The 23040-nt window shown below is 38.3% G+C and overlaps 1 protein-coding gene across 6 annotated transcripts in view; it reads right to left on the bottom strand.

Moving 5' to 3' along the window:
* LOC115270375 (uncharacterized) overlaps nt 1–23040 on the bottom strand; it is a 100946-nt gene that overhangs the window by 53945 nt on the left and 23961 nt on the right. The gene's annotated exons all lie outside the window — the stretch shown is intronic.

Raw genomic sequence — 23040 nt, 5'->3', positions numbered from 1 at the left:
CAGACCTTTTTCGCAAAGCTGAATATCCAACGGTTGGAGTATTCGTCACTCTCATTAGAAGAAGAGCGGTTTCGCATGTTGCGAGCCACTCTCCAAAGCGTTGTCATTGAAGTTTCTCTTGAGAGACCCTCAATGAAGTGTCGCCAATAACTACGCTTCTTCGCTTTCAGCAGGTTTCTCAGCTGTCTTTCGAGCTTTGCGTACTCTTGATAAAGATCTGAGGTACCGTGCCTACGAAAAGTTTTGAAAGCATCAGATTTTTTAAGATACAACTGGGTGCAATCATCATCCCAACCTAGTGTGGCTGGTCTTCTTTTGAAGGTTGCACTTGGAACACGTCGTTTTTGTGATTCTAATGCACTCTTATATATCAGTTCAGACAGGAATCGATACTCATCCAAAGGTGGGAGGGGATTGAATGATTCGATGCCAAAAGATACCGCTTCTGCATACTTTTGCCAATCGATATTCCTTGTGAGGTCAAAAGGAACCTGAATTGGATGGTCTGACCTTTCACTATTATGCTTTATGGTGGTTATAATGGGTAAGTGATCACTACCATGAGGATCCTCGATTACCTTCCACAAGCAATCGAATGATAGTGAGCTTGACCCCAGTGATAGGTCGAGACGACTTTCTTTGCCGTCAGATGCAATACGTGTCACTTCACCTGTATTTAAAATGTTCAAATTGAAATCGTCGCACAAATCATAGAAAATGGCCGCTCTATTATCGTCATATGGTTCGCCCCACCCTGTACCATGCGCGTTCATATCACCCAGAATTAAAACTGGATGTGATAGTGCAGAAACCGCATTCCAAAGATGACGGCGGTTAATTGAAATTCTTGGAGGAATGTAAACGGAAGCTACGCAAAGTTCTTTACCCTTTACGTTTATTTGGCAAGCGACGATTTCTACGCCAGGATGAGTCGCGATTGGAATTCTATAAAATGAGTAAGTCTTTTTGATCCCCAAAAGAACTCCCCCATAATGGTCATCTCTATCCTGGCGTATAATGTTAAAATCGTGGAAGTTGAGTTCATCTTCAGAAGAAAGCCATGTTTCACAAAGGGCAAAAATATCACAATCAGAGTTGTGAGTCAAAAACTTAAACAGGTCTAATTTAGGTTTTAGACTATGACAGTTCCACTGTAGCACAGTGATCATATCTTGTACCTCACTTGATGAATTATCCATCGAAAGATATGATCGCAGCAAGGAGGGGCCATGATTGTGTCAGATTCCGAAAATATTCTTCTACTGTAGGTATAAACATATCAATAATGCCTCTTAATGTTTCTGGAAGGCTGAGGGCATTATATAAGCGATCCACGAGAACCCTAAAAGTAAACAGTCCTCGCTTGGGTCTAGGAGGCTTGCTTGAACTGCGAGGAACTTTGGTAAGTTTTTTCTTGCTACCTTGTCGATTATTTCTCTTTGAAGTGTATTTAACAGGCGGAGACGGGGGTGACAGGTTCTTGCTACAACATGGAGCTGAAGCTAGAGGAACCTGATTCTTCGGAGTTTTTAAGTTTACCCCGTCTCCTTTATCATTAGGCAAACTTTTGAGGGAAGACTTTAAAAAGACCTTTCGGCGCAATCCCGGGGAAGATGATGACTTCCTTTTTCCAGGTGCGTGTACCTCCGAAAGAGATCCACCCTCATCAGTTTCGCCATCGTCCTGATCATCGGAAGACAACTCCTGATAGGGATTTTCAACTGGGACAGCTGATTCAGACACGGAATCTGGTGTTTTAAAAGATTTCACCATCTCCGCATATGTCTGTTTGGAGCGCTTTATGATAGAGCGACTCTCATTTCGAATGCGTCTTTTGTAAGCCGGGCAAACTTGCAAGTCGTGTGGATCTCCGCCACAGTAGCTACATTTTTCCGCTTCCTGTGTGCAAGAGTCCTCCAAGTGAGCTTGGTTGCATTTGCCACAACGGGGCTTGTTGTCGCAAAAGCTATCACTGTGACCAAACTGCTTGCATTTGGTACAATTAAAAACCTTCGGCCTAAAAAGATGCACTGGGTAAAAACCACCATCAATTACAACAAATTCCGGGAGGACGGAACCTGGAAAAGTCACTCGAAAAAACGCTGAAGGCGAGTACACCTTTTTATTTCCTTCCATGGAAACCTTAGATAAGCGTTTACAGTCTAGGATAGCCACATCAGGAATTGACCTATTTTTGAAACGACCAAAGCCGGTCTTGATGTCCTCACATGTCAGCATTTCGTCGAGGATCTTCCCCTCCACCTCCACTTCTCGTGCTGGCACATAGACCGCGTATTCAACAGTAAACGCTTCGTGTTGAGCAATTTCATTTGCTGCTTTGTAGCTAGGTGCGGTAACACGCAGCTTGGATGCTTTCACTTGGTGAATAACGGTCCCAGGATACTTACGCGTCAGCTCTCGAGAAATCGAAAGCATATTCAATGGTTTGCATTTGCGCCGGAAATAGACAACCCAAGGTCCAGGCGAAGATGGCTGATAAAACCGCGTACGAGCAATGATATCATTGGGAGGCGTTTCGCCTCCAATCGAATCGTCCATGTGGAAACAAATTTATGGAAAATAACTCAAAAGTGCAAAAGAGGAAGAGAAAAACCTTAAAGTATTTACAGTGCACTTTCTTCCTTAGGACGACAACTGTTTGGTTTGTAAACCAAACAATGTTAATAATATATAGAAAAAAAAAATAAAGCAAAAAAAAAAAAAAAACTTGTACTAATATACGAATTCAATTCTTATGTTTATTTTAGCGCACCCTGTAGGATGCAAAAAAACGGTATTGAAAAAAAAAAAGAAAAAATAGCTAATAAAAAAAAAATGTTCTGTTATTTACAGTTTGTACACCCTTACCCGTATACAGTAGTTTGGGAACCACTGTTATGGATGTCAAAAAAAAGCACGTGGTCGAATGTGGACTGGGGATACAATAGACAAAAGCGATCAAAACAAATTGGGCGGACAAAAGAGTGTATCGAAAGAGTGATACTTATCTGACCGGAGCAGGTAGATATTTATCACAGGCAGGCAGATGGTAAAGCTGTCCGTCGCGTCTGCCTTCGCACCCGTCGCCGCCGTCCTCTTTGTTGACGGAGGGGCTGATGATGGCGATAATGATGACTTTTGGATGCGATTATTCGTTGACCTTGATGTACGATGATGCAAGCACCTCGCTTCCGCGTTGCGCTGGATACCACCTTGCGACACTACACTTCGCACAAGCAGGAGAACGCACGATATAAAAAACCTTCCGCAATTGCGGGGGAAAAAACTCTACTTCTACGAGGTCTATCGCGTGGTGAGATACGGAGCACACGTCCGACTCGTCCAAATGCACAACAGGGAATGATCAATTTATTGGTAACAGCGCCATTAACGATATAATTTCTCATTCATCTATTGACGAGTGCCGACCAAGGTCTGCCGGGTCTGCCTCCGTTGTAGTAGCTGAAGCATCTCTTTCGAAACCAAGTTCGGAACCTACTTGCCACAGTTTTCGAAGGAAACGCGTCAGCTCCAGCAACGGCAAAAGAATCCAATCGGCAATCGTCTGATCCCGACAACAGGTACTAGAGCTGTACTGCATCAGAGAAATCTTGGAACATACTTTTTTTTCGTTTTTGAGTTATGGCCAATTTTGTTAAAAAATGTCCAAATGTGCCATATAAGCCTTTCCTTTGAAAAAATCGTAACTCAAGAACGAAGCATTGTAGAAATAAAGTTTTTTTTTTTAATAAAAATGAAAGAAAATTTTCTCAGGAATCCAAAAAAATATGAACTGAAAAAAGCTTTCCACAAAATTTTTCTCCGTTGAAAAAATTCATAAAGAAAAGCCGAAAAAGCTATGCCCGTATTCGCGGAAAATTTTCAATAAAATATTTTTGAAAAGGTGATTTCATAAGCTTTGATCGCTGCAATTTTTGGAATGTCCTTTTTTTCTTTCTTGAGTTATGGCCAATTTTGTGGAAAATGACCATGGAAGCCTATATGGTAATTTTTCACAAAATTGTGAGTGTTCGGGCAAAGTTTTTCCGGTTCTATTTCTTTATGAATTTTCTCAACTGTGGAAAACTTTTTCCACTTCATATTTTTTTTTGACTTCTGAGAAAATTTGCATTCACTTTCTAAAAAACTTTGTTTCTACGATGCTTCGTTCTTGAGTTATGATTTTTCAAAAAAAGGCTGCATGCCAAAAATTTCAGTGTTAAAGCTTATGGAGTAACCTTCACAAAAATATTTTTTTTTGAAAATTTTCCACGAGTTCGGGCATAGTTTTTCCGGCTTTTCTTTACGAATTCTCTCAACTGTGGAAAATTTTGTGGAAAACTTTTTTCAGTATATTATTCAGTGTGTGGGTTTTTATCGCGAACTACTGAATGGTCCATACTCAGCAAAGTGATACATTCGCGAATGTAACATTTCGTGATCCGACATGCTCGGGAACGCTCCTCGAAATGCTGTTCATTCTCTTTTTCCGGTTCGATACGAGAGCGCAATCAAGAGAGAAGATGCTCGATGACGCTTAAGAAAACGATGCATTCGGTAAGAATATTTTATTGTCATAATTATTTTTTATTGTGACTACACAACCTGCAACGTCATGAATACTGTTAAATTAAACAGTAGTTCACGTTTTTAAAGCGAAAACGCATTGAATACTGATAAAAATAACGATTATTCACAGTTCTCCCAAGCCAACGTTGAGAGATCATCGGTGAGTGTTACACTTAGCGATGCCCGCTCATCGCCGCAGCTTGTCTATATCGGAGTATCTTCTTTGTGTTCCTTCGTGAACCATGCAACTCGACGAGAGAACATACACCGCTTGGTAATTGGAACAGAACCAACAGAAGGGCAGAAAAACTGCTGAGTGATTCACTTATCACTTTTTCGTCCAAACACTGATATTTTTTTGTATTTCTGAGATAATTTGCTTTTATTTTCTAAAGAAAACTTAGTTTCTACGCTGCTCAGTTCTTGACTCTTGAGTTATGATTTTTCAAAGTAAGTAGTATCAGGGGAAAACAATTTCCACCTGAGTTTTTCGGGAAAACAGACGACCCTGATTTTTTTCAATTTTTTGTCCATGAGCCCTGCCTGTTTCATGAAAATCTGAGACCCTTCGGCCCAAACCCGTACGGAAATAAAAAAAATCCCCTAAACTTGCATGCAACTTTTGAAGGGTAACTTGTATGGGAAATATCGTACCTAACATTAATTGCTTAAAACTATCGAATTTGATTTGGAAAGACGAAATATTTTGCATGAGTCGCCTAGTGCAGCTGCACTTACACTTTGTCCAGCACAGCGCCTAAATGCTACATACTTTTACAAAAGTAAAAAAAAAAAAAATCCTTATTTTCACACACTTTAACCATAGTCGTGCATTGCGGTCATTATGACCTCTAAACGTGCACTAGGTCAGCGAGGTGAGCGCAAGCTAATGCACGAAGAAGGTTAACTAACATATATAATTTCTTAAGTTAAGAAAAACGCAAACATGGATGAAAACTATATAGGGTAATTGTTCCCTTGGTTGTGGTAGTATATAATGTTGCGATAATGGAAATTGAGAACTTTTTTGACTCAAATGTTACCAAAACGCATTTTTAATAGATGTATTATGCTTAAATTATGAGATTGCGCTATTTATGTGCTTAAAATTTGTCCAAAAACCTATTAAAAAAATTACTTAACATTTTTGCTGTTGTGTTCCTATGTTGCGGTAGTGTTCCTAATGCTGCGGTATCCCATATGATTTCAATGGGATACCGCACCATTAGGAACTAAAATTAAAATTTACCTCCATAATAGGAACAGTGTGCCTAATGTTGTGGTAAGCGATTTATGATCGAAAACAGACAGTAACGGTAGTTTTCATATTTTTCTAAGCAAATTTGGATAGAAACTAACTAACGTTTTGAAAGCCTTGATTGGATGGAACGATCATTTTTTTTAATGAATTTACCTTATTACCACAACGATGGGCACACTTACCCTATATGAAAGTCAATTACAGAGGTATTTTCATTACAACCAAGCTTATACAAAACTTTTTAGGCAAAAAAAAAAAATTTTCGATATTTTCGTCATTTGTCTCTCTCTCTCTCTCTTCTTGGCGTAACGTCCTCATTGGGACATAGCCTGCTTCTCAGCTTAGTGTTCTATGAGCACTTCCACAGTTATTAACTGAGAGCTTCCTCTGCCAATGACCATTTTGCATGCGTATATCGTGTGGCAGACACGAAGATACTCTATGCCCAAGGAAGTCAAGGAAATTTCCTTTACGAAAAGATCCTGGACCGACCGGGAATCGAACCCGTCACCCTCAGCATGGTCATGCTGAATACCCGTGCGTTTACCGCCTCGGCTATATGGGCCCGTCATTTGTCCAATTTTGTAAATTTGGAAAGAAATCTCCATACACAATTTCATGTGGTTTTTCTTCTTTATGGATCGACGTTCGCATTGGAACTTGGCCTGCCTCTCTTCCAACTTAGTGTTCTTAGTGAACTTCCACAGTTATTAGTTGAAGGGTTTCCTTTGCCTGCCATTGCATGAATTTGTACATTGTTTGGCAAGTACAATGATACCTATGCCCAGGGAGTCGAGAAAATTTTCTCGACTGGAACGGGAATCGAACCCGCCGTCTCCGGATTGGCGATCCATAGCCTTAACCACTAGGCTAACTGGAGACCCCAAAAAATCTCCTTGAAATTAATTTTAGGTGCCAAAATTAAGTTCTAAAAATCTGAAAAAAAATCATAGTGGCACAGAAAAAGATGCTCTTTCATATAAAATTTAAAAATCAACACATTTTTCAAAACTTAAAAACTACCGGGCTTGGAAGTCAAGCCCATGATCATCCACTTATGAAGCGAAGGTGTGACCAACTGCTCCAAGAATCCCGGTTAGTCCCAAATGTTGAGCTCTCCATTTGAGGTTTAAAATATTGGAAAAAATATGTAGTTACCTTTCGAATATTTTTTATTATTATTTCATTTTATTTTTCTAAATATCAGGGTGACATTGGGTATTCAGCTTGGTTGGGAAAGATATGAGGCCAACGTTTAGATCAACAGGTTTCAAAAACCCCCATGAACAAGAAAACAAAACGGCCGAAAATACGTAAGTTCCCCCATTTAGAATTATTAAATTATGTATTTAGAAGTGTACGTGGTTTTTGAACGGTCTATAATTGTTAAATCGAAAGGTAACGTGTCAATGTCGTTGGGTATTTTATTTTAGCCTTTCTGCATTGCTGTTTTGATCACAAAGCATCTCTTAGTGAAAGAACCTTGAATATTTTTGAGCATTGTTATTTTTATTACATTTTTTATTGTTATTCTTTTCGATTCTCCAGAGCAAAACAAATATGAAATTTTGAGTGTCTCTCCAAGCGACCACCCACATTTCTCCGCATCATATTCAAAATGAGTCAGAAGCACAACAGTTAGTCGGCCACATTCTCGCTGGATGCTCTAATTCTTTCATTCTCATTTCGTTTGGCGCATAGACGAATCCAAAGAAACGAGCCCGCCTTATACGCCTACCGGCTCGGGCTTTCCGTTCTGTTTTGTTTAGTATCTTTTTTTCTGTTTACCTTTCCCGCCTCGTTTTGCATCTCATTATATGAAGCCTTCTTATTCCATTGACCTATATATTTCAAGTTGAAGATTTTTGTTTTCGAAAGCTGAAACGTATCATAAACACAGACAAGCCGACGTCGTCTTACCACCGGCCGGCCCCGCCTTTGGTCGTCTGCTTTATGCGGTTTTCCAACCGTATTTCTCTACGGCTGAGGTTCGTTTCAAGGTGTCCAACGAACCGCATCGCACTGGCTTGGATCGGTCCTATAGGCAAATGCCGGGCAGTGAGATAAAGTGGGTTGGATTGGACCTGTGCAAACAGATGAGATGCATTGGACTTGTTATGCGCAAGAGTTTGAAGCGCAGCGAGCGGATATGCGTGTAAATCCGTAGAAAGGTGCTTTCGTAAGTAGAAGAGATTAATAGATTCAAATTGATTTTATACCAGGTATAATGGGATCAAGTGCAAATACGAGAAAACGAGGAACTTTTCATGGCGCTTAGGAAAAGCAACATTCATGCATGGATGTTTCAAGCGGATCTATTTTCACAGAAATAGCATAGCAGATTTCCTAATAGCTTGCTTTAGCTTTTGCTACATTACATAAGCAAATTGCATAATCCAGTTTAACACTGTGTTTGGAAGTATAGATGTAATACATATAGATAACCTAAACCTTCAGTTACCCTACCGATCATAACGTAATATTGTGATTATGAAACAGAGCCGGGAATTAAAGCTCTACTAAGAGTCATTTGAAGGAAACATTGAACGACATTGAAGGACTATTCCTATGCCAAAAAAGCCTTTCCGAAAATGGTAATTAACCCAAAGTTATGGCAAATTCGCTATTTTTTCGAAAAATAACGGAAAACAATAGTTTTAGATTGTGAGCTTGAGCTTGATTGACAACCCGTAGTTACTGCTCCAGCACCACCGGATCAGCTACATTTATAGCTGAGAGTTGATTAGTAGGGGAGACTGGGGAGACTTGATCCCTTTTTCTTAATTCACCTGAAACTTAAAGAAAAAACACAAAACTAGATCCGATTTCCATACAAAATGACAGGTAAACATCTATCACAAGTTAATACACAACAGAATGCCTTTAAATTGTTGTTAAAGTTTTCAAAACTGTGTTTTTATGGAGGCATGTCTTATGATGTGTTTTTCAAAAATGGATGACACTTGATCCCCCTTTGAGCACATGGTTTATTTAAAGGGAAAATAATTCCATAGTCTTCCTATTCATTTTCTTTTCAAGTTTTCTTGTATTTTCGATGAATATGGAGTGTTTGAAATTGTAAGATTTCCTTAAATTTTTAAGGATATGCCGTATTTTCAAAACGGGGAGACTTGATCCCCCTTTTCTTGGTTTGTACTAAAGTTATAACTATCTGACACATTTTATCGTTGAATAGACTAGAATTCCAAGTAAATAGGGGCTTCCGAATAGAATTTTATTTTTCACATGTATAATGTGTGTGTAATCCTCGAGGGACCAAGTCTCCCCATGTCACTGTTGTGTATACTAAGCTGAATGATTTAAAATATGTTAACAACAGCCTTATTTGGATAAATAAGTTTGAAAGACTTTTATTTAAACTATGTGCTGTGAAATTTTGACACGAATTGGTTTAATTTTCACAAAGTTATTGAGATTTTTCGGAATCGCCTAAAAGATTTCTGAAGGACTGAATACAAACCATCAGCCGTTAAAAAATAATGCAATGTACAATCAAAATCACTTGTAGCCAAAACATAGTCGTTTGTTCAGGAGTAGTTTTGGAAAAAAGTATGCTAGAAGAAAAATGTTTTTGATTCCGAGCAAATATGGGGGGAACAAGTCTCCCCAGGGATCAAGTCTCCTCAGTCTCCCCTACTAACAGGCATCTTCAGTATGTGAGTGTTGGTGATCTGCTATTTTCAGGCGAGAATGATATCTGCTACGTCAGGTTGCAGGTCAATGTGGAGAAGGGGAGGGAAGTGGTGATTGCAATCGCAACCACATCAGGCCATTGAGTTCTCTGCACCTGCAATGCGGATGTCGGAGTGTTGTTAGGAAATTGAGTTGTCCAAAAAATGTCTCACTAAACCTAATGCAAGCCAATCCATATACGGGAGAACAAAAGAAGTTTAAAAAGTTCTTACAGATAGATTAACACGGGAAATCTGAACACAAACTACTACCACACAGGAATTTGGATTTATTTTAATGATTTATTTTTGGCAGAGGATTTAGGCATTGGTGAGTGCGAGGTGCAATGTGATGATAGATTGGCACTGTGCTTTAGAAACTGGATAGAAGTGAAATGGCTTTTTCAACACGTTTCTGGTTCTATTGATGGCTATAAACATACGAATATACAAGAGATGTAAATGTAGAGAGGAGCGAGAGAGAGAAAGTGGGTAGAAATGTACAAAGTGGAAGGAAAGGGACGAGCCAGGCATTGAAAGCTGGACCTTCTGCATGCCACTAGACCACCAAGCCCGTCTTGTAAATCAATAGTTTATTTATTTTTTATATCCACTATTGAAATATGGAAAATAAAGTAAACATAATGAAGTAAAATACCACGCACTCATCGGGGTAATTTGGCCAATATTTCCCAAAAGTTCACTAATTTACGGAGGGCTTCAACTACATCGTTCTTATATTTCAATATAAGGCCGGCATTAGAGCGGCAAGGTGTATTTTAGAAATTACTAAAATTTAGATGATTTCAAGGGGCGCTCATAATGACCCATTGACCAAATTATTATAGTCGTAGTACTTTTATTACTAAGCGATATTTGCTAAGAAATAAAAGTAATATATAGGTACAATAAAATAGGCAACAGTAAATTTGCTTCATTGTGACTTGATAAGTCACACGCCGATGATGCGGCGCACACGAAAACCCTTCGGAATCCTCCTGAAATTCCTTGTAAAGCCTTGATACGCTTCTGATATATACCCGCAGGGTGGTCGGGAATTTCGGGAAAACCAAGAAAAGCTCGGGAATTCGAAACCACCGGGAAAAAGTCGGGAAAACCTCGGGAATTGTTGCTAGCCACCGCGAATTTCCAAGATTCTAACGTACAAATGTCTCCAGAAGCATAAGTACGAGAATCTGTGGGAAATGCAGTCAACAACTTTTGAACTATAAACATAGTGGGTGAACTGCCACACATAAATTAATTAAAATTGTATCTTGTCGTCGAGTTATGACAATTAAAGGTAATCATAATGATGTTGCCTAACATCACAATTTGAACAATTTCAAAGATATTCTAAAGAACATTCTGGTGGAAAGACTGGTTGAGACACGTTCAAATATTTATAGATTCATATGTCACTTATGCATTTTAGGATGCACATATTCCTGAAAACATCAAGCGTCATTATAAAAGTTTTATAAAACATAAAAGTTATAACTTCTTTCTAAAAAAAATATGCTTGTACAATCTCTAGGAGAATACTTGATATAGCCTTTGCCCTTTGAGCGAAAAGTCTTTGAGAAATTTGGATAGGATGCTGCTAAAATTTTGAATGGATGAATGAATTGCCCCAATAATAAATTAAAATAAAAAATTATGAAATTCTGGATGAGTAATTCTGGTGAAAACATTCTTACAGTTTAAAAATAGTTAGTAAAAAACAATTGAAACAATATTTGAAAGGATTTTTAGTGAATATCTGATGGAATTCCTCAAAACACACCTATTGTCTTGCCTATTGTAGTTCATAAAAGTATTTCGAACAAAATGAAAGATTTCTGTTGTTTTTCATGAAGTTCTTTGATGTACTCATTTATTGAACTTGTGAATAAAAATGTTCGGAGAAAAGCAGAGTAAGGTATCGGGAAAATCCCTTATTGGTAAAGCTTTAGCATAAGTCCCTGGTAAAACTCCTGGTTCAGCAAATTCTCAAGAATTTTGAGTATTCGTAGTTTCTAGTTAAACTACCAATTGAAATTCTCGCGGGAGTTCCAGTGAGTATTCAAAAACATCTGGAGCAATATAGTTGTATGATTTACGGAAATAAATAATTCCCAAATAATGAATCTGCCTCTACATTTTGGGGAATTACTTTCTCAAAAACTAATCTTTCAGGAATTTCTGAAGAAATTCCTGACATTTCTGAAAATGTGATCAGAAATTAAATCTCTGAGAACTTCATATTGCAATCGCTGATGAAATAACGGAATGCTAGACGATTATCAGACAAAATCTAAGATTTCTTTTATCTCTCAAATTTCTCCTAGAATTTACGATTCCAGCTAAGTAACCTGCCTGACTTTCTACAGTAGCCATTTACGCTACCATAAAGTTCGCCACTGGTTTTCTATTATTTTTTTTTGAAAATGACCATCCAGAAATACTACACTAAAGATTTCCCTAGAAATCGTTTCCAAAATTCTTTCACGAGTAATCTTTCCAGATGTTCCATCAGAAGTTCGTCCAGAATATTTTTTTTTTACATTCTGTTATTGCCTATGTTAGTTTCCCAAACGAACTTACCGTTCGTTCGTAAATCCTATAATCATATTGTATTCTCTGAGAATTTCGACCCCCTCAGAATTATCCTTTTTATTTTTATTTGCTTAAACAACTGCATAATTTGTACTAGTTGGTCATTTATGAATTTAAGAAATGTTTAAGGTGAATATATGACGAAGCCACGCCTAAAATTTTCAAGAGCACAAATCTGAAGAACCGAATGTCAGTTTGCGCTGAGTTGATCGATTGGTTACCCACTGGTGGGGACTAATCGATCAACTTTTCAGCGCAAACCGACATTCGGTTCTTTAGATTTGTGCTCTTGAAAATTCTAGGTTTGGCTTCGTTCTATATTCACCTTAATGAAGATGTCGTTACTTCAATACCCATCATTAGATACGAGACAAACAACACATAACTTATTTTCAAGTTTATATGAATACTATGTTAAATCTAAGGATTTAAAAATATTCAATATTAATTCTCTTAAATTTTTCTTAGTAAGTTACGTTTAATTTTCACTGTAAATCAATCTATTTTAGAATCGAGAAAAAATTCAAAAAGCTATCGGGAAAAACTCGGGAATTTTATTTGCCGCTCTGAGTGGCCACCCTGAACCCGGAACCCCCAGCAAAAGGTTACTGGGACCCCCGGATACCCCTTTTGAACCTCACGAGAAACTTAAAAATTAAAATCTGGCACATTTGTAATAGATACAATAAAATATCAACTACCAATGTAAACCGTTGAGTTCAACAATTAAATAGCGATAATCGGTCAACATCTAGCTTAAGGAAGTGTTCGAAATATTGGTACTCGACTTCCGTTACAAATGTTTTAATTTCTCTTAGAAAATGAGTTTCATTGGATATTTTTACACTACAGTGGAATTAACCACGGAAAAACAAATGCAAACAAAAATTCCAGTAAAAACTGTTCAACAATTGACGAATTACCCTACATGATAAATACAGGGGGTGGCCAAAATGTTTGGGATAGGCAACTTTTTTTTCTCTCACAAAAAAGTTCAACATGCTATAACTTTTCATACAGTACATCAATAAATCTCAAATTTTGACTGTTTGTTAACCTATTATATGTGCATCATTGGTACAAATTTGGGCTCGATTGATTATTGTTTCGCAAAGTTAGAACCGTTCGGGTAAAACACTATTTTTTAGACAACCCATTTTTGAGCTGTAATATCTCGGAAACCAGTGAACCGAATTGAATGAAATTTTGAACGTACACTAACAATATGTAAATGCTTCACAAACTATAAAAACATAGGTACTTTTTAAACGTTGAAAAAAGTAACCATGGATTGACACTTTTTGGATTTTTCTCGAAAAAATGTTATTTTTTTACATCAATGTCAATAAATTTTAGTGTTGATATTCAAAGATTTTCCACTTCTGTTCTCAAGTTATCTCTAAACAGATATATAAGAGCCTATTTAGATTGAAGGAAGAACACATTTAGTAATTTTTGTGTGGTATTGTAAATTTAACTTATTTTCCTATATATGGGTAAAAATTTCAACCCGGTATAACTTAATTCGCCGTGAGAAAATATTACATTTTATAACGTCGTATCAAGTATCAATATATTGTTGATAAACGTTAAAAAAAAATATTCAATTCGGTTCACTGGTTTCCGAGATATGACAGTTCAAAAATTAGTTGTCTAAATAGTAGTGTTTTACCTGAACGGTTCTAACTTCGTGAAAAACTAATCAATCGGGCCCAAATTTGCACATATAATAGGTTGACAAACAGTCAAAATTTGAGATTTTTTGATGCACTCTATGAAAAGTTATAGCATGTTGATTTTTTTTTTGTGGGAGAAAAAAAGTTGCCTATCCCAAACATTTTTGTATTTGAAACTGAAACACTGTACTTAGTACATTCGAAGGTACATTTTTACGAGAATGGCGTAACAATAAATTTTCCAAGTTGTACTTCCCAGATTGACCCAAATTCATTGACATAGTTGAAATGAGTGATTATGAATGAATCAGTTTTCACTTTAACATTACTTTCGCTTGATCACAACTCTATATCACCCTTATCAACGCCACTTCCCCCACAATAATCCGAGCAAAGCCAGAGCATGATGTACGCTTCCCGCGCGTCCAACATTATACGCCTAGTTGGGTTCCACTGATTGATTTATGATCCAATTCATGGAGTGCGCCGCGTGCCTAACTGACGATTATCGAAAACAATGTGTTGAGTGTTGTATGCGTTTTGCCGCTTTTCGTTTATGTATAGGGAGAGAGGCACTTATTGGCACAGCGCCAGTAGTGGTTCGGCATTGGATCCGTATTTTTGCTAGGTCATCGATTACTTTATTCCCATTATTCACCCACTGACCAGCTGACTGAGGAGCTGCAGGCACGATGAATAACTGAATTCCTGGACCATCACAACCGCCGAAAGAAAACGGCATTGGGTTGGATATTGAGCGTGAAATACGTCGCTACCTAATATTCGAGCTGCTATGGTCTATGGTCGATTGTATTTATGTTGCACCATCATCGTACACCATGAACAATGGCTATTCGTTCGATGAAGACGACTGACGGCGCGAAGTTTAGCCAGCCACGCGTCGTACGCAAAGAAGGAAGAGATAAAATTAACGGTATCTTGAGCATTTCCTCTCTCACTAGAGAAGTGGTTCCATGTTAATAACCCACGAAGCACATGTTGAATAAACCTTTTTTCGCCTATACATTTTCTTTCTCTGCCTCACCGTGAAGCTTGAATTCCACATTTTAATATCATTTTGAATTAAAAATACATGCAGTCAAAACTCCTATCACACGATGCCACCTACTTTGTGTCCTTAGTGATTTCTTGATGGTTGAAGGATAAAAATGGTGAGGATAGCACGTCATGTAAGCTTCACTTCGAGTCATGATGATTTTATCTTTTCTTTTTAACTATCAATTTTGAAAGATCCTCTGAGTGATTTCTTTTCGAAATTGTTTTCAAAAAGGCAAAAACCGCTTTATCTCTTCCAAACATTTTTAAATCTAAGCAAGAGGCTTATCCGAAGGTACCAGTCATGATGATTTACATGGTTGTATCCTGTAAACTTGTGTCAATTTCTAAAAGATATTATAGTATCATCTTGTACTATAATATCTTTTCCATTTCTTGATGTGGAAATTACACTGTAGCTTGAAGGAACAGAAGCGCCCAGAGATGGCATGCTCCTCAGTGCGAAACGTGAGAAGAGAAAACATACACTCTACACACGACTTTCAACGAGAGCGAGGGTGAGCTACGCAATTTTTTTCACACACAAACCAGCCGCTCACTCTCTGGCATCCATCAGCGGCACACTCAAACAAATGATAGAACAAGCATGTTTTTCAGTTTCTGCGTGCACATTTTGTGCGCACAGAAAATGTGCACACAAAAATTCGTTGAGTGCGCACTCAGTCGTGCTTCCAGTGCAATACTGTGTGTACCACAGGGAGTATGAAAGTACTATTACGCCGTCTAGTAGCAAATGCATCTGCTTGTCTAAGATATCACTTCAATCACAGACAAATAGATATGTGACAATAACGAAATTTCAATCTCATATATATCATGATCCTGATTACTTAGAGAGTTGGTGTCTTCGGCAAAGTTGTTTGGCTGGTCAAGAACTAACCGATAGTAAAACTTAAGATTCAAAATTCCACCGCTAGGCGGTGCTAGTGAGTTAACAAATTTGATTTTTCATATATATCAGGAAAATTTGCAAAAAATTGCAACTAGCGCCGCCTAGCTGCAGAAACTTGAACCAAACGGTAATTATTCTGAAAGCCCATGATCTACTAAACAATATTGCCGAAGACACCATCTTTCTACAAAATCAGGATGCTGAGATATGCGAAATGTAAAATTTGTTTGCTCTCTTGCGCCGCCTAGCGGTAGAATTTTGAATCTCAAGCCTTATTGTCGGTTAGTCCTTGACCAGCCAAACAACTTTGCCGAAGACACCAACTCTCTAAGTAATCAGGATCATGAGATATATGATATTGAAATTTCGTTAGTGTCACATATCTATTTGTCTGTGATTTATGTGATATCTTAGACAAGCAGATGCAACACTGATAAAATTTCCATCCAATATATCTCAGGATCCTGATTACTTAGAGAGTTGGTTTCTTCGGCAAAGTAGTTCAGCTGGTCATGGGCTTTCACAATATGGGCCGTATGATTCGTGATTTCACCGCTAGGCGGCGCAAGAGAGCGTACTAATTTTACATTTCACATATCTCAGTACTCTGATTCTTTAGAATGATAGTGTCTTCGGCAAAATTGTTTGGTAGATCAAGGGCTTTCAGAATAATTACCGTTTGGTTCAAGTTTCTGCAGCTAGGCGGCGCTAGTTGCAATTTTTTGCAAATTTTCCTGATATATATGAAAAACAAAATTTGATAACTCACTAGCACCGCCTAGCGGTGGAATTTTGAATCTTAAGTTTTATTATAGATTAGTCCTGGACCAGCCAAACAACTTTGCCGAAGACAGCAACTCTCTAAGTAATCAGGATCATGAGATATTTGAGATTGAAATTTCGTTGCGATTTTTTGCAAATTTTCTTGATATATTTGAAAAACAAAATTTGTTAGCCAACTAGCACAGCCTTTTGGTGGAATTTGGAACCAAAATATCCATCAACTGTAAGTTCTTGACCAGCTTAAGACGTCTGCTTGTCTCTGATATCACAGGATTTGATACCCCTCTTATACTTATGACACACATGTGATACAAGAATCACTGTACAATTAAAATTCTCTCAGTTCAAGTCAGTCTTGTTAGAATTTTCTTGACACTGCGTACCGTTGTACAGGAATCACACTCGTATCACATGTCTGTCCGGGGTATTAGCGGGTTTTGGACTCACTGGCATGCTTTCGGTTCACCAAATGCTCAAACAACACTGACCCCTTTGAACACACTGCGTGTGCACTGAGTTCTGTTTTTTTCTGCGTGCGCGCAGAATTTGCGCACTGGGATTATGATCTGCGGGCTCTCATTGCTCTCACGCAGCACTCTAATAACCCGCACAAAAACTCTGCGTGAGAGAAATAATGTACATTTTATTGTGCGTTTTTTCTCTTTCTCTTTTGTAAGAAAAATGAAACTGAGAAGTTCAGTGAAAGATGAGCGTAAATGGGCACAGTTTCTGCGTGACATGCCATCCCTGGAAGCGACCGTCTAGCGAATTGGGAGTCGTGAATTCGAGTCTCACCGGAGTACGTGGATTTCTTTTCATAATTCAAATCTCAATTTGTTCATCGAGCACATGTTTCTGTTGTGCACATGGATGTCAAAACATTTTCAACAATATAAACTTGGGTTTCATCATGTTAGTCTGGAAATAATTTCACATCATTTGAAAAAAAAAAATAAAGATTATCTTATTCATCTCAGGGTACGAGTGCCATCAGTAATCTTATGCTCCCATATTCATCCAATTCGAAAACAAGCGAATACGACACCGAATGATTCCGTTCTTTTTTGTTTTCACTTGCTATTTTGGACACTTTTGAATATGTATTTTTTTTTTTTTTGAATTCAAATGAACCATCACGTTTCGTGACGATGGTTTTAACCGCATTTTGTTCCAAGTGCTACGTCTGTTTGTCTGCGGTAGTACATTTAGTAGATCGTTACGAGGGCGAACGAGACGATCGGGGAAATACCCGCCATTGCTCTGATGGTACTAAGATGGTAATCTCAAAATCTACTTCATATTTTGGAACAAAAACTTATCATAGTTATGCTCACTTGCAGTGGATATGCTGATTGTTTTTCAGCCTCTTCTGTGCGATAGAAATCGAGATTACCATCTTCAAAATCGCGAGGCAAATTGTTAGAAAGAGAGGGAAGATAGGAAAATTAATACAGCGTCCCGTATCACCTTAAATGAATTTGTTATCGAAGGTTAAGTTTGAATAAAATAAGCATGATTTGACGAAAAAATGGAAGTCTATGGTGTAGTTCAAAAAAAAAAAAATACTTCATTGTAGGTCCTCAATATCTGATAATGTTCTCAAGTTCTGTTTCAGCACAACTTCTACGCTATCGTTATATTCTGATCCGTATAGATACAATATAGCATATAGCTCTAAATAAGTGAGAGAGATGATAACCACCCAAAAAGAATAGAAAAAAGGACTTATAAATTGGGACAGAAATCTAACCCGATAAACGCTTAAAAGTATGCACTTCATGGTCCTTGTAATTTCATGTAGTTTCGACTGCAATGTTCAACACTTCTTAATTTTTTTTCTCAAGTTCCCAAGTTCATGCTATGCTTCATTGATGAGCCACATAATAACGATAATGTATCTCAAAAGAGAAACCTAAATTTAACCCACAAACACCTAGGCTGTCTTACAATAGTAATTTTCATGAAAAAATATCATCAACAGTCAAGTTCCGATAAAATTAACATGATTTCACAAAAAAAACATGAAAATCTATGATCCTCACCTCATCCTCATCTTGGCGTAACGTCCTCACTGGGACAAAGCCTGCTTCTCAGCTTAGTGTTCTATGAGCACTTCCACAGTTTTTAACTGAGAGCTTTCTCTGCCAATGACCATTTTGCATGTGTATATCGTGTGGCAGGCACGAAGATACTCTATGCCCAAGGAAGTCAAGGAAATTTCCTTTACGAAAAGATCCTGGACCGACCGGGAATCGAACCCGTCACCCTCAGCATGGTCATGCTGAATACCCGTGCGTTTACCGCCTCGGCTATATGGGCTATATGAAAATCTATGATGTATGGTGTAAATACCTTCAATGTAGATCCTCGACATCTGATATTTTTTAAAGCTCTATTCAAGCACACATTGTATACGATCGTTGTATTCTGATCCGTATAGATACCATGCATCTATAATAAGTGAAAGAGAGGACAACTACTGAAGAAAAATAAGAAAATGACTATCAGATGACATCATGGTTTACTAAAGATATCTAAAAGCAAAAAGCCTATTTCTATATGTTTCTCTATTTTTCTCTTACTCTCCCACTCACAAACTGTAATTCACGCTCGGAAGGAATCCTTGAAAGTCGCAAAAAAATCCCGTACAGAATCCCTGTAAGGATCTATAAAGAAGTCACGGAAGAAAACCCGGCTGAAAGTTCAACAGGACACCCTGAAAGAAAAATTGAAGAAATCCCGGGAGGAATGTTAAATAAACGGGTAGAATCTTCGGAGAAACTTCGGCAGGAATCCTGGCAAGAATACCTAAAAGAATCCCGCAAGATTCTCAAGATTCACAGAAATCTTTGAAAGAATAAACGTTGGAATTCCTGGAGCAATCCTACCAGGAACCTCTAAAGGAATCCTTTACGAAGCCCTAGAAAGAATCTTTGAAGGAACTCCAGCATTAATTCTTAAAGGAATGCTGACTAGAACACTTGAAAGAAACCTTTCAAGATTTCCAAAACAATCCCGGTAGAAATTCCTGAAGGAATCCCGGAAGGATTTACTGAAGGAATTCTGGGAGGCATATCTGGTAGAATCCTGAGAGGAAACTCAGCTGAAATCTTGGTAGGAAACCGTAAAATAATCACAGAAGAAATCCCGGGAGGAATGCCTGAAAAACTTCCGAGAAGCCAGCAAGGATCCCGGGACGCATACCTGAAAGAATTCCATTAGAATATATTTCACTGAATATATTTCGACAGAACACTTTGAAAGTATACTAGGATAAATCTGTGAAGTAATTCCAGAAGAAATCCATGAAGGAATGCTGGCTAGAATTTCTGTAGGGATCCTTTCCGAATTTTCTAAAGCCATTCTGGCAAAAATCCATGAAGTTATTCCTGAAGGAATTCCCTAAAGAATACCTGATGGAATCCTTACAGGGATTGTGACAGGAATGCCGGCTTGAAGCTGAGCAGGAATTCCTGTTTCAACCATAGAGATGTCTCTATGATCTAGGATTGCTTGAAAAAAATCTTGGCAAAAATGGTGTAGAATTGAAACTACCATCTTGGATATCAAAATGGCGCCAAATATCGATTATTGACTTCTACCCATCAAGCCCGATAGATAGATTCCCATATTTCATGATATTGTAGCTCAAACTACCATTCCGTGGCCGCCATCTTGGATATTTTCCGCCACTTTGCATTTCAAAATGACGTTAAATATCGATTTTTGACTTCTACTTATCACGCCCGATCGATAGATACCCATATTGCGTGGTGTTATAGCTCAAACCATTCCATGACCGCCATTTTGTATATATGCCGCCATCTTGGATTTCAAAATGGCGTCGTACATTAATTTTGAGATATACTTATGAAGCCCGATCAATAGATATCCATGCTGCATAGTATATGAAGCAGCATTGCCGTTAAATAGCATACATTCTGGAGTTTTGGTCACCATCTTGGGTCCTAAGCCGCCATCTTGAATTCCAATACCCCAGCTACCACCTCCATCCTAAGGAATGTGTATGCCAAATTTGATTGAAATTTCTTGACGCATTCCAGAGTTATGCTCGAATATACATACATATAAACATACAAATAGACAAGCATACAAACATAAACATACAATTATATAAACATACAATCATACATACATCGACTTTTGTATGCATTGATTAACAGCTCTGCCGAAGAAATGAACTATAAATTATGAACCATTGTCAAGATGCGGATATGGGTTAAATCACAGGTAAAATATTAGTCGGACATAAATTACAAGCCTCAACATCAATTACAATGATTGAGAACTTTACTCCTTAAGTTGTTTATATTTTTTATCGGGATTGTATACAAAATCATCTAGGACCCATTTACAATCGAGAATTCGTCATCACCGCGAGACGCCAATGCCAAGGCCACACACACACCGTTTGCAAATGACTGGGCGGCAAACGAGCGTGAACATCTAATTTAGCTACTTGTGCTAAAGCAGCTCCGTGAGACCCTAGAAAGACCACCGGCAGCCACGTAATCACGTGCTGCTAACAACAATCCCACCATTATTGCATCGGAGCTGTGCTTGCTGCTGGAGTACGAGTGGTGGATGATAGAGAACACGAATATCAAGCTTAATGGCTTTTTAGTTCGCACTGTGGTTTTTCTTCGCCGGTAATCATTTTTGCTCATGCCACTTGCCTTATACCCTACACTATATTTCCGCTCTAATGTCCATTTACCGCATAATAGCGACTGAGAGGAATAAAGCCAATAACCTTTGTAGCGTTCGGCTCGGATGTGTATGAACCGGGGGGCTTGCTACTTCATCGCCTTTCTTCGATAGTTGATTCTCAGTGTTTGTTTTCTTTATGGATAGTTTCCATTCGATTGTTGAGAGTATTTTCTCTGCTTTTAGCAAACTTCCTGACTCATCCATCTTGCCCGTAAAACCACTATCACTTGTATTGGTTAATACTTGCGGTTTCATGAGCTACGTAGCAGTACTCGAATAATTCAGTTTTGCGGTTTTTTTTATTTGATTATATGAAAGGGATCCACACAGTGTCTGACACTTTAAAAGCTATGAGGATATTATAAACTATGTTTTTTGGTTTTCATAAACTTGAAATTATTTCATTGATACCGAATTCGCGATTTATTAAAAAATGCTGAGCCACTCAATTGAAAATTGCAAGTTTTCCAAAATGACCAACAAACCAAAAACAACAAACAGTTAAATAAGAATGTTTGATTTTTCGTTTTGTTAACCCTCGAGCGATCGCGCTGTTGTATTTTGTACAACACGTTGAAAAAATCTCGCTTTGGGTACTCAGCATTAGCATGGTGCTGATACAGGTAGTCAACCGCGCGAGTTACGGAAGGTTAATTTTGATAATCGGACAGTTAAACTGTGACCGCTAATAGAAGACGGAAGGTTTCTTCATGAAAATTGTCTTACGTTACGACAACTGCTAAACATAACATAATAAAGCTGAAATACGTTCACTAATAAAAAAAACTGCAGTACAGGGTATTGCGTCCACCTGATTACCTTTTTGAAATTCACATTGATGGCGCAACGCTGCCAGAGCCAGGAAGGAAAAGCTTTTGAATAAAGATAATAATAATTAAACCAACAGCAACCCAACTATCAACACACAAAAGAGACTTCAATGAGGCTACCGAAGTGGCAAGGAACCCGATTTCTCCACCTCTAGTTTAGTGAAACACCCTATTTATCTCTGATTTTGAGATGAAGAGCCCATGCCCCTGGGCCACCTCCGGGTTAGTTTTGTTCGGACTAAGCCATCGTTGATAGTTTAGCAAAAACACGCTCATCAGTCGATGATTCCGGTAATTTGGTTAGACCAATTTTCCGATTCGTTATTGATGCGGATTAATCGCACCGTCCGATCGCCATCACATTCGCTAGTGAAAGCGAAATCTGCTTTTTTATGGCCACCACGACTTCCGAATACTGGTATGGTCATCGGGTGGTGTGTCGTTTTCTTTTCTCATTTCTTCGGCGATTCGCATAGGATATGTTTAATTTGTGGTAATGTTTTGCTCGTGTACTTGCAGGAATGCCCCGAAGACCATACCAGTCAGTCGCCCATTACGGCGGGTAAATGAAACGTCATAAATCCCTATATCGAACTGATGACGTTCAACGATCGAGTGAACCTATGGAAATGTTTATTAGGGGGCAATTATTCGAGTGAGCTTTTTGCTCGTCTGGACAGCTCCGTCCTAATAACACTGTTTTCCTAATACACTCTCAGCCTCACACAGATTTTGAGCTCATCGAAAGCTTTGACGAGCCACGAGTGGCTTTCATCGCATCAGTTTGCATTAAATGGAAGCTAAACGAAGCCAACCAACCAACACCACCGCGTGAACCATCATCGTCCGGCTTAACAACAGTCGGTAACAGAATCGATTGAACAATTTCTTTTGAACCGTGTGCCAATTCAACTTCCTTTCTTTTCGCCTG

This window comes from Aedes albopictus, chromosome 2 (genome assembly GCF_035046485.1).
Source record: "Aedes albopictus strain Foshan chromosome 2, AalbF5, whole genome shotgun sequence".
Taxonomy (NCBI): Eukaryota; Metazoa; Arthropoda; class Insecta; order Diptera; family Culicidae; genus Aedes; species Aedes albopictus.
This window is presented reverse-complemented; position numbering and strand designations above follow the sequence as displayed.